This window comes from Nicotiana attenuata, unplaced genomic scaffold, assembly GCF_001879085.1.
Source record: "Nicotiana attenuata strain UT unplaced genomic scaffold, NIATTr2, whole genome shotgun sequence".
NCBI lineage: Eukaryota > Viridiplantae > Streptophyta > Magnoliopsida > Solanales > Solanaceae > Nicotiana > Nicotiana attenuata.
This window is the reverse complement of record NW_017670770.1, coordinates 419,554-432,671: the sequence shown is the minus strand read 5'-3', so window position 1 is coordinate 432,671 and position 13,118 is coordinate 419,554. Positions and strand designations below refer to the sequence as shown.

Genomic DNA, 13,118 nt, shown 5'->3' with positions numbered 1-13,118 from the left:
GGCCAACGTTTGAAAAATAAGCATTTTTTTCTTTCTTTTTTTATTCTGCAGATCTTCAAGCACGAAAATTTGGTGAGTTTTTATTCTTTTTCCTCAAGTTTGTATATATTCCTATTCCAGCTACAAAAAATTCAAGTTCATATATAATGCAACTTGAACACCTTAAGTTTTCTTCTTTTCCAAGTTCCAAATAGCATAAATAAAAAATAAAAATTGAAAAATTTATTGCAAAGTTCATGATTTTGCAAATAAATCAACAAGAAGAGTCGATTTATACATAAATTGAACATATAAAATTTTAATTTTAGATTTAACTACACATGTGCATTACATGTATAATGATGTATAACTTTGTATAAACTTGTATATACAATCTCTAATAATGTATATTTGAAAAATAAGACAAAGAAGAAGAAAAGAAGAAAGTGACAAACATCCATGGATGCCTACTATACACGTACAATGTATATACACACTTATACATTAAAAATATATCTAATTTATACAACATTGTACGCATGTATACATATTTATATAATATTGTATAAGTTTGTATAAACACTACCTATACAAGTTTACACCAGAAAACACCTTATGTCCATCACCACATTACAGTTTTCGGTGGTTGTTGGTGTTGAATTTTTCCGGCGAGGTTTTGGCATTCAAATATGGGCTTCACTAGTAGCAAAGGATGAAACAAAAACTAAGAGAAATAAGAAAATATGAGACGAGGTCGCGGGAGATGCTCTTTTAGGCAAGATCTGACAGTTTTAGGCCAGATTTGATAGTTTTTGGATTGATATGCCAAAATTTATTGTGGTTCCTTAACCTCTTTTTGTCAATTAACTCAAAAATCAAAATTTAATTGACATAGAATGCGAGGATTATCACGGGTGTGTACAAAAAAATTCTGTAATTTTAAGGGAAAAGGGAGAGAGAGGCGAGCGAAGAGAGATTGAGTATGCTGGGAAAGAAGAAAGAAGAAAAGAAAAAAAACCTAGAAGTATGTCTTTAATAATGGGCTAAAGACTAAAAAGTTTCTTTCAAGATATATACAACCTGGGCCAATCCGGGTAAAGGCTTCAAACCTGGGCCATTTTTAGTTGGGTTGCTGTGCCAAGTGATTAAAAGCGTAATTCTTTCAAAAAAATATTAGAATTAACCCAAATAGCCGTCCACCAAACTGCATAAACTAAAAATAGCCAATGAAGGTATATGTTGCTCACTATATTGATGATATCAGCAGCTTAATTTCATGGAAGAAAGAGCTTATTGTGAATCCTAGTAAGTTATGGAGCCAGAATATTCATTAAGAAAATTCAAAATATAAAAAAATAAAAACATGAAGAAGACATGGAAATTCAATATATAACATATATACATTTAAAAATAATTATTTATAGTATAATTTTTAACGAAGGAATGTCAATTAACTCTCCTTGAACAAGAGTAGCTCTGTCACTGCTCCTATTATCACATAGGACTAGAGTGCGTGTACGTCCTTGAAAAAAGAATATGAGGAAGGAAATCAAAATTTCAAAATATTGATCTTTTCGAAATATTATTAACTATGAAAATAAAATAAATTAATGATGAATGAGAAGCTGATGAGAAAAGAAATAAGATTTAAAAGTTTGACATAAGCGAAATGTCCAAATTTGGTTGCGAGCTAAAGTTAAAGTTCTTCATCTCGATTGTTCTCTATTGTAGTATACTTGCATTTTTGTTTTGGAACAGATTTTTCCGGTTGAAGTATACATGGTATAACTCGTTCCTCTTCCTGTCTTTTTATAAGGTCATCTACTCTCCTTCAATAAAGAAAATATTGGTCTTAGATTGAATTGTTAATTTACAAGAAATCCAAAACATTAATCATTCCTAGATCAGTCTGTCCAAGCTTATAGCCTTCTAATATCCTACGATAAAATTTACTACGATAGTTAATAATGTATCTTGAAAGCTCTTATTAATTATCCCAGCATCACAAGGTTGAATTTTTAATGTCATGTTGGGTGGCAAGAAAAGCAATTCAACATTTTGTAGTCCTTCAATATTTTTTGAATATGTTGGACAATTTTCTACCACAAGCAAAATTTATCTTCCATTCATTTTGTGGTCAAACCAATAAATACATTCATCAAAAAGCACACATGTCATTCATGCTCTTTTGCTTACACGATTCTGACAATTCAAGATGTTTCTGTTGACATTCTTGATGCAACCTGGCTTTGCATATTTTTTTAATAAACCATAAAGGAATTTTTTCAGATCCATCCTCATTGCAACAAATAACAATTGTGAGCGTTCCTTTGTCCCGCTTTCTTCCTTCAAGTTGTTTCGTAGCAAGAGAATGATCAACTTGCAACCTATAAAATAAATCAGTTTCATCCATATTAAATACATCTTTCATAGGGAACTGGTCTATTTTTTCCCTTATGAATTCTAATTTCGTCTCCATGTCTTGTGTATCAACCGAACTACTCTCTCCGAAATGACGAAGTGACTTGATACCATGTCTTAGCTTGAATTTCTCGAGCCAACCTTGAGAAAAATTGTGCTCAAAATCTTGTTGAGGATATAAAAGTTTCATTGTATCTCTCACCTTCTCCAAAATTAACTCTCTGGTTTTATTTACACGGTCTTGGTATTGGAGAAACCACTCATAAACAAGCTTCTCCATGTTTGAAAATTTTGCTGGCTTGTGCCGCTTGATATCCCTTCCTTTTTCTAAGTTAGCCGAAAGATACTCAGCTGATCGTTTGAGTGTGTTTAATATTGTACCTTGACTAACTTTCAAATGAAAATTTTCATCAAGCCACAACTGCAAATCTTTTTGAGTGCATGTGGAATGATCTCTTTTGTACTCACATAATACTTTACGTATTTGATTTGTCATTGTTGATTTTGTGACACCTTTTAGATAAGAAGCCATATATTGTTGGGTACTGTTTGAAGAAATTTTTTATGCTGCTCATATAGTTTATTCTCTCACCATCAAACATATTTTTAGTAAAAATACAATGAATAATATTTGATTACTAGGAAATAATGAACATTACAATGGTTTATTAATTACAATGAGTAAATAATGAACATTACACTGAATTATTTAATTAAAAAAATATTACAATGAATCATACATCATACATTGTACTTTATGCATAATGAATTTATTTTTTGTATTAATTCAATAAATATGATACATAAATTAGCAAGATACAATGATTTTAATGTAATTAGAATTAACCTTATCTCGAAAGTACTCTTTAAATTAATAAACGTTAATTTATCGATTAAATAATACATCTACAACATAATAATATTTTATTATCCAAACAATATTAATCTAGAAAGGTTCTACTGTATAATTATAAAAAATTACTACATAATTGTACTAGGTTAGCAATGTATGCGTATTTGATTTGCTTTAAATGCCCTTATTATCAAATAGCAACCCATTAATATGAGAGGTTTCACTGTCTTTTTACAAAATCTAAAATTTGGTTGCTCTTATTCCTCTTTCTCTTTCTTTCTCTCACTTGTCAATGGTGACTACCCACAACAACAAATATAAAATAGGGAAATAAATTTAAGACAAACTTCTTAGAATCATTTTGGGTGACGAAATTTCGATTCAATGTTATTTCTTTTCTTCTTCTTCTTCTTTTTTTTTTAAATACTTTGTTCGTTAACTAGGAGTAAATATGAAGTTAGAAGATGCAGCGCTAGTTTACAGAAGAATTGTTATTGGGATTTGAGGTATTCAAAATATATTTGAAAACTAATATTAGGAATTTTTGAGTAACATTTTGAGGGTTTGAAAAAAAAAAAGAGGATGAGCAAAGCTTTTGGATTTGTCACGACCCTAAAACGAATCTGGTCGTGATGGCACCTATCGTGAAACTAGGCAAGCGGACACAAATCCCACACCAATCAAACAATTATAATAAGTCATTAATAAGCTAAAAATCCCAAAATGTAAGGTAGAATAGAACAATGCGGAAACAAAACACGGCCTGACATCGGGATGTCACCAGTCATGAGCAACTACAACTCGTCTAGTAATATGAAAGACAACATAGTCTGAATCAAGTTAATACAAAACGGAATAAAGATAGGAACGAGAAGAACTGGACTGCGAACGCCAAGCAGCTACCTAGTCAACTCCGAAAGCCTGCTGGATGACAAATCAGCACTCGCTAGCGTGACCCAAGACTCCTGGATCTGCACACTGGGTGCAGGGAGTAATGTGAATACGCCAACTCAGTAAGTAATAAAAGTAAAGGCAACTGAGCAGTAAGAAAACACGTAAACCACAGCATAATGAAACAACAAAACAATATAAATCCAGAACAATGCAGTAAAGCAGTAAAAATCGTAAAAACATCTCAGTTTACTAAAAACCATTTTAAAACATCTTTCAGTAGTTCGAACGAGTGATGAAAACAGTGAGAAAAAGGATACAAACATAAATCAGCCCCTCGGGCAAAACAAGTACCATAACCGCCCCTCGGGCAAAATACCAACAGAACCAGCCCCTTGGGCTATCTCACAGTCACTCATATCAGCCCCTCGGGCAATAACATGAAATAACAACAGCCCATCGGGCAATATCACATCTCACACTAGGTACCCGCGCTCACTGGGGGTGTGCAGACTCCGGAAGGGCTCCTACAGCCCAAGCGCTATAACAAGCCATCTCGTGGCACTAGCCCTCAGCCTCATAACAAGCCACCTCGTGGCGTAACCAATCAGGCCCTCGCCTCAAATCATGAATCAGTACAACACTGCTGCGGCGCGCAGCCCGATCCCATAATATCCTCACAACACAGGACCTCGGCCTCACTCAGTCAGAAATCTCTCAAACCACTCGGGCAACAGTAAAAAAAGATGATGCTCAGCCCAAAATATCATTTAAAATATCAAAACGGAGTAAATATGGCTGAGTTATGAAAACAGTAGAATATAGCATGACTGAGTACAAATATGAAGTCAAAACAGTGAGAAAAAATAGTAAAAATCCCCTAAGGGTCCTAAACGGTTGGCACGAGGCCCAAATATGGCATTCAGCCCAAAACATGATAATACTTTCCAAAACACAATGATATCAAACAGTTTTTGTGATGATCCAAAAGGTCATCACTCGTTTTGAAAGTAAATTATGTGTTTCGAGGCCTTAAAAACCTCTTTTTGTCTCACCTCGATTTGTGTGCGCAGTACGGGCGCATTTCCGGAAAGCTTTTATGTGAAAACTAAGTAAAAAAAGGAAAATTGGCTTTGAAAATTGATTAAAGTTGACTTTGGTCAACATTCTTGGTAAACGGACCTGCACCCGTGATCCGACAGTCTCGTAGGGTCCGTAGTAAAATATGGGACTTGGGCGTATGCCCGGAATTGAATTCCGAGGTCCCAAGCCCGAGAAATGAATTTTTGAAAGAAATTGTTTAACTGAAATTATAAGAGTTTTTGGAAATGTGAAGATGTTTGAAATTGATGGTATCAGGCCCGTATTTTGGTTCCGGAGCCCGGTACAGGTCTTATATAATAATTAAGTTGAATCTGTAAAATTTGGTAAAGAACGGAATTAATTTGGTATAAAACGGACCTATGGTTGAGAAAATAGTAATTTCAATGTTCTTGAGTGATTTTATAAATTTGAGGTTGAATTCATAGTTGTTAATGTTATTTTGATGATTTGATCGAATAAGCAAGTCCGTATGATATTTTTGGACTTGCGTGAATGTTTGGTTTGGAGCCCCAAGGGCTCGGGTGAGTTTTGGATAGGCCACAGAGTGAATTTGAACTTAGGAGCAGCAGATGATGTAATGTAGGTCTGCAGGCTTCGCATTTGCGAAGCCTGGCTCGCAAATGCAAGCTCGCATTTGCGACTAACCATCGCATTTGCGATGACTGGGCAGGGGGGGGGGGGTGACCTTCGCATTTGCTAGGCTCAATGTCGCAAATGCGACCATAGCAGGTACTGCAATTGCAAACAGCTATTCGCATTTGCGAAGAAAGCAAGGTAGGCCTAGCTTCGCAATTGCGAAGCCTGGGCCGCAATTGCGAGTTCGCATTTGCAAACATGACATCGCAAATGCGATATCTGCGCCTGTGTAAAATCAAACTTACACGGAATTTTCTTCCTTTTTCAAAGCCTCTCAAACCCTAAGCTCTCTTGGGCGATTTTCTAAAGAAAGACTCTTCTCCAAATCAATTGTAAGTCATGTCTAACTTATTTCTTCAATCTATAACATCTTTTCACATGATTTCAATTCAAAATCAAGGGTTTTCATGGGGAAATAGGGTGTTCTTGGGTAGAACTTAGGATTTTTAATTTTTGGGGATTTGGACCTCAATTTGAGGTCCGATTTCAAAATAAATTATATATTTGAGTTCGTGGGTGAATGGGTAATCGGGTTTTGGTTCGAACCTCGGGTTTTGACCATGTGGGCCCGGGGTCGATTTTTGACTTTTTGGGGAAAATCATTGGAAAACCTATTTTCATGCAATAGAATTGATTCATTTAGCATTTATTGACATCGTTTAGTAAATTATTGCTAGATACAAGCAAATTGGTAGGTGGAAACAAGAGGAAAAGCGGTAGTTGAGGCTTGAATTGTGTTCGTGGCTTTGAGGTAAGTGTTTGGTCTAACCTTAGCTTGAGGGAATAGGAGTCGTGGTCTTATTTGCTATGTGTTAATTGTAGAGTACGACGTATAGGTGTGGTGATGAGTACCTATACGTTGGTGTCAAGCATGCCCGTGAGTCTTATACTATGATTGTTGTGACTCCGTATTATTCATGCTTAATATGATGATTTCTAATGTGCACAAGGCTTGTGGAAGTATTCTTGGTAATTGAACATTGTAGAGCATTGGCTCAAGTTGAGAATTGAGTTGTGAAATAATTATGGAAAAGAGAAGAGGTTTATGATATTGTCTCCCTTACCGGGATGTTATTGCTTTTGATATCGTTTCCCTTGCCGGGATGTCATTGCTCATGATATTGTTTTCCCTAGCCGGGACATTGTTGATATATTATTGCTCCCTTGCGGGGATTCTATTGTGATTTTATTGATTTCCTTGCCTGAATTGCCTTGTGATTGTTGCTTGGGTAAGGATGAGTGTAAAAGCACGAAGGGTGATGCCGTGCTGATATTGTGATTATTAAAGCACGAAGGGTGATGCCGTGCCGCACGATGTACAATGCCGTGCCGCACGATGTACAATGTCGTGCCTTGATATGAGTGATAATGCACGAAGGATAACTCTGTGCCACGATTATGTGAGGTAAAAGCACGAAGGGTGATGCCGTGCCGATTATATTGATTCTTATGGTGAGAACGAGAGTAAAAGCACGAAGGGTGATGCCGTGCACTTGTATTGTTCTCCTTATTCTTGCTTATAGTTGAATTTTTGGGGTTCTTCATGCTTCTTTGCTAAAATTTTGTTTATACTTGTTATCCCCCCCGTAACATGTTCCCCCTTCCCAACTTTAACTGTTAGTTATGTTGTTATTACTTGCTGTATACGATATAACTACACAGGTTTATTTGGTAGTCTTGTCCTAGCCTCGTCACTACTTCGCCGAGGTTAGGCTCGACACTTACCAGTACATGGGGTCGGTTGTGCTGATACTATACTCTGCACTCTTTTGTGCAGATTCCGATACTGGAGCATATGGACCTTAGCTAGGGGTTGATGCCTTCAGTCCATCGGAGACCCGAGCTAGTCCTGCAGGCGTCCGCAGGCCTTCGCGCCCCCTTTTATCATTTCCTTTCTATTTTTACTTATTCAGAGACAGACTCGTGTATTTCTATTCAGATCTTATTTGTAGTATTCGTAGATGGTCTGTGACATTGTGACACAAATTTTGGGTAGAGTTGTATTTAGACTTCCGCAATTTGTATTAAGTTAAACTATCAGATTTCGTCTTCTGCATTGCTTTTATTATTATTATTTCGCTGTCATTTATTTGTTAACTCGTAAGTGCTTATGGATAATGTAAAAAGATAATAATATGTGAATGTGTCTATGATGACCCAAAAGGTCATCACTTATTTTAAAAATAAATTCTATGTACCGAGGCCTTAAAAACCTCGTTTTGTCTCACCTCGATTTGCATGCGCAGTCCAGGCGCGTAGCTGGAGAGCCAATATGTGAAAATCTATGAAAAATGATGAATTTTGCCTTTAAAATGAATTTAAGTTGACTTCGGTAAACATCTTGGCTAAACGGACCCGAACTTGTGATTTGACGGTCCCGGAGGGTCCGTAGGAAATATGGGACTTAGGCGTATGCCCGGAATCGAATTCCGAGGTCCCAAGCCCGAGAAATGAATTTTTAAAGAAAACTATTTTCTGGAATTATTTATGAGTTTTAGAAATGAAATGTGTTTGAAATTTGATGGTATTGGGCCCGTATTCCTGTTCCGGAGCCCGATACCGATCTTATATGTGATTTGAGTCGAGCCTGTGAAATTTGGTAAGAAACGGACTTTTAATGACGTGAATCGAACCTTATTTGAGAAAATTTGAAAATTTGATGTTCTTAAGTGATCTCATAATTTTGATGCTAAATTCATAGTTGTTGAGGTTATTTTGGTGATTTGAATGCATGAGCAAGTCCGTATGATGTTTTTAGGTTGGTATGCATGTTTGGTTTGGAGCCCCGAGGGCTCGGGTGAGTTTTGGATAGGCCACGGAGTGATTTGAACTTAGGAAGTTTCAGATTTTCAACTGCTGTGAGTGGCATGTCTGCAGGCTTCGCAATTGCGAGAGACCCATCGTAATTGCGATGATGGGTTGGGGCAGGAACCCTCGCATTTGCGAGGCTTATGTCGCAAATGCGACTCCAACAGGGACTGCAAATGCGAACAATTGTTCGCAATTGCGAAGACAGCATGACTTGGCCTACCTTCGCATTTGCGAAGCCTGGGCCGCATTTGCGAGTTCGCATTTGCGAACCTGATTTCGCAAATGCGATATCTGCTCATGTGCAAATTATAACATAGCCGAAAATCTCTCATTTTTCAAACCCTTTCAAAACCAAAACTCTCTCGGGCGATTTTCCAAAGAAAATTTCTTCTCCAAATCAATTGTAAGTCGTTTCTAACTATTTTTCTTTAATCTTTAACATCTTTTCACATGATTTCAACTCAATATCAATGATTTTCATGGGGGAAATTGGGTGTTTTCGGTAGAACCTAGGTTTTTCAAATTTTTGGGATTTGGACCTCGATTTGAGATCCGATTTCAAAATAAATTATATTATTGGGTTCGTTGGGGAATAGGTAATCGGGTTTTGGTTCGAACCTCAGGTTTTGACCATGTGGGCCCGGGGGTGATTTTTGACTTTTTGGGGAGAACTATAGAAAACCTATTTTCATGCATTGGAATTGATTCATTTAGCATTTATTGATGTAATTAAGTAACCTGTGACTAGATACGAGCGAATTGATGGTGGAATCAATAGGTAAAGCGATAGTTGAGACTTGAATCGTGTTCGTGGCTCGAGGTAAGTGTTTGGTCTAACCTTAGCTTGAGGGATTAGGAGTCGCGTCCTATTTGCTATGTGATATTTGTTGAGTACGACGTATAGGCATGGTGACGAGCATCTATGCGTTGTGTCCAGCATGCCCGTGAGTCTTGTACTATGATTATTATGACTCCATTTGCATTATTCATGCCTTTTGAGATGATTTCTATTGTTGAGTAAAGTTTGTGGAGGAAATAGTGGTATTTGAGTATCGAAGAGCATTGGCTCAAGTTGTATAATGAATTGTGGAAGTAAAAGTGAAAAAGAGAAGAGAATTATTATATTATTTCCCTTGCCGGGATGTTGTTGTTATAATGCTATCTCCCTTGCCGGGATGTTGATGCTTTTGATATTGTTCCCTTGCCGGGATTTGATTGTTGTACTATTGTTCCCTTGCCGGGATCTTATTGTGATTTCATTTATTTCCTTGCCCCTATTGTTTGTGGTTGTTGTTTGGGTGAGGAAGAGTGTTAAAGCACGAAGGGTGATGCCGTGTATTGCTTTAGTGAGGAAGAGTGTTACAACACGAAGGGTGATGCCGTGTACGATATTTGTGAGGAAGAGTGTAAAGCACGAAGGTTGATGTCGTGCCGCACGATGTACAATTCCGTGTCGATTATATTGATATTATGGTGAGGATGAGAGTAGAAGCACGAAGGGTGATGCCGTGCAATTTATATTGATTCTTTTTAGTGAGGACGAGAGTAAAAGCACGAAGAGTGATGCCGTGCACTTGTTTGATTCCTGATTCTTGCTAATATTTGAGATATGGTGTTCCTTGTATTTGACCGCTGTCTTTCTATTCTTAATTGATGTTTCCCCGCAGCATGTTTCCCCCATACTTAACTATACACTACTGTTCTTCTTTTCCGCTGTATATAACTTAACTACACAGGTTAATTGGTAGTATGGTCCTAGCCTCGTCACTACTTCACCGAGGTTAGGCTAGGCACTTACTAGCACATGGGGTCGGTTGTGCTGATACTACACTCTGCATTGTGTGCAGATACCAGAGCACCAACATTCGGACCTTAGCTTGGGTGGCTGCCTTCAGTCCAATTGGAGATTCCGAGGTAGTCCTGCAGGCGTCCACCAGGCCCTGGCGTCTCCCTCTATCCCTTCATCCTGTTTCATTTACATATTTCAGAAATAGTGTATTATTCATTTTTCAGACTTTGTTTGTAGTAATTCTAGACTGTCTGTGGAGTGTGACACCAGTTCCAGGTAGATTTTGTTTAAGATGTTGTGTTGGATATACATTTAAACAGTTTTATTGTTTCTTCCGCTTGTTCAATTTCTGTTATTATTAAAATATTGATTCACATTTGTTAAAGAACTAAAAAGACAAAAAGGTAACTTGTTCAAATAGTTGGCTTGCCTACCTTTCATTAGTAGGCGCCATCACGACTCCCGAGGGTGGGAAAATCCGGGTCGTGCCTAGTTGGTATCAGAGCTCTAGGTTACATAGGTCTCACAATTCACAGACAAGCTTAGTAGAGTCTGAGGGATCGGTACAAAGACTTCTGTATCTGTTCCCTAGAGGCTACAGAGTTAGGAAAATTTCACATCTATTCTTTCCTGTCATGCTGTTTGGTTTCTCAATGCTGATTGAATTTCTACTTTGTTATTTTGCAGATGCCGAGACCACATGCTTCCTCATCCGCTGATCAGCAGCCCGACCCCCCAGCAGCAGCTCCTACGAGGGGCAGAGGGCGAGGCCGAGGTAGGGGCAGAGCTCAGCCCAGAGCAACATCACTAGTGGCGGAGCCTCAGGTTGACTTTGATGATGAGGTTCCGGCCCAGGCAGTTTCGGTGGGCCCAACTCAGGTCCCAGAGGGGTTTATCGCTACCCCAACACTCCAGGATGCTCTGGTCCGTCTAGTGGGCCTTATGGAGAGTGTCACTCGGGCATGCTTGCTTCCTGTAGCACCGGTTGTCTTTCAGGCGGAGCCCAGACTCCTGCTACTCGCGCTCCGGAGCAGATGGCTCCCCAGTTTCAGACTCCAGCAGCTCAGCCAGTTGGAGCAGTTCAGCGGGGTGTGGTAGCTCAGATCAGTGATGGAGCAGCTATGTCTGCCGATGCTTTATGGATATTGGACAGGTTCACCAAGCTCTTCACTACTACTTTCGGCGGTGCATCTTCTGAGGATCCCCAGGATTATTTGGACAACTGTCATGAGGTTCTCAGGAACACAGGGATAGTGGAGACCAATGGGGTTGACTTTGCTACTTTCCGCTTGTCTAGATCCTCTGAGACTTGGTAGAGAGATTATTGTTTGGCTAGACCAGCCGGATCACCAGCTTTGACTTGGGAGCAGTTTACTCAGCTATTTCTGGAGAAGTTCCTCCCTATTACTCAGAGAGAGATCTATCGGAGGCAGTTTGAGCGTCTCCAGCAGGGTTCTATGACTGTCACTTACTACGAGACCAGATTCATTGACTTGGCCCGTAATGCTCTTATCATACTCTCCACCGAGAGAGAGAGGGTGAGAAGGTTTATTGAGGGACTTATTCAGCCTATTCGCTTTAGATGGCCAAGGAGACGGGGAGTGAGATTTCTTTTCAGGAGGCGGCCAATGTGGCCAGGAGAGTTGAGATGGTTCTATCATAGGGAGGTGGTCAGGGGTCTGACAAGAGGCCTCGTCATTCAGGCAGATTCAGTGGTGCCTCGTCTGGAGGCAGGGATTCGTATGGTAGAGGCCATCCTCCTAGTCCTTTTCAGTTAGCACTTCAGGTTTCTCACGGTACTTCAGATGGTCGTGGTTCTCATATGTAGTATTCTGATCAGCAGTCCTACAGTGCACCACCAGCTCCTATCAGTGCACCGCCGCTCCACAGTTTTTGGGGTGGTCATTCAAGTTGTCAGGGTCAGCAGTCTCAACAGCCGAGGGCTTGTTACACTTGTGGTGATATGAGTCACATTGCTAGGTTTTGCCCTCGAGCATCGAGCAGCTCTCAGCATAAGGGTTCCCGTGCCATGATTCAGGCACCGAGTGTTCCACAGCCTGCTCCGCCATCTAGAGGTGGAGGTAGAGGTGCTAGAGGTGGTGGTAGAGTTATTAGAGGTGGAGCTCAGGCCGCTAGAGGCGGAGGCCAGCCAGCAGCAGGCCGTCCCGGAGATGTAGTTCAGGGTGTGGGGCCCAGCCCCGATGTTATACTCTTCCAGCCAGGCCTGAGGCTGAGGCTTCCGATGCAGTTATCACAGATACTGTTCTGGTTTGTAGCAGAGATGCTTTAGTTTTGTTTGATCCAGGATCTACGTACTCCTATGTGTCATCTTATTTTGCACCATATCTGGTCATGCCTAGTGATTCTTTGAGTGCTCATGTATATGTGTCTACACCGGTGGGTGATTCTATTATGGTAGATCGTGTCCATCATTCATGTACAGTTATGATTGGGGGTCTTGAGACTCGTGTAGATCTGTTACTTCTGGACATGGTTGACTTTGATGTCATATAGGGATAGACTGGTTATCACCTTACCACGCTATCTTGGACTATCATGCCAAGACTGTGACCCTAGCCTTGTTGGGTTTACCTCGTTTTGAGTGGAGAGGGACTCCTGGTCATTCTACCCATA

At 39.4% G+C, this 13,118-nt stretch overlaps 1 pseudogene; it reads right to left on the bottom strand.

The window, feature by feature from the left end:
* Positions 1 to 1,849: 1,849 nt before the first annotated feature.
* Positions 1,850 to 2,932, bottom strand: LOC109243164 (annotated as a pseudogene).
* Between the last annotated feature and the right edge of the window lie 10,186 nt (positions 2,933 to 13,118).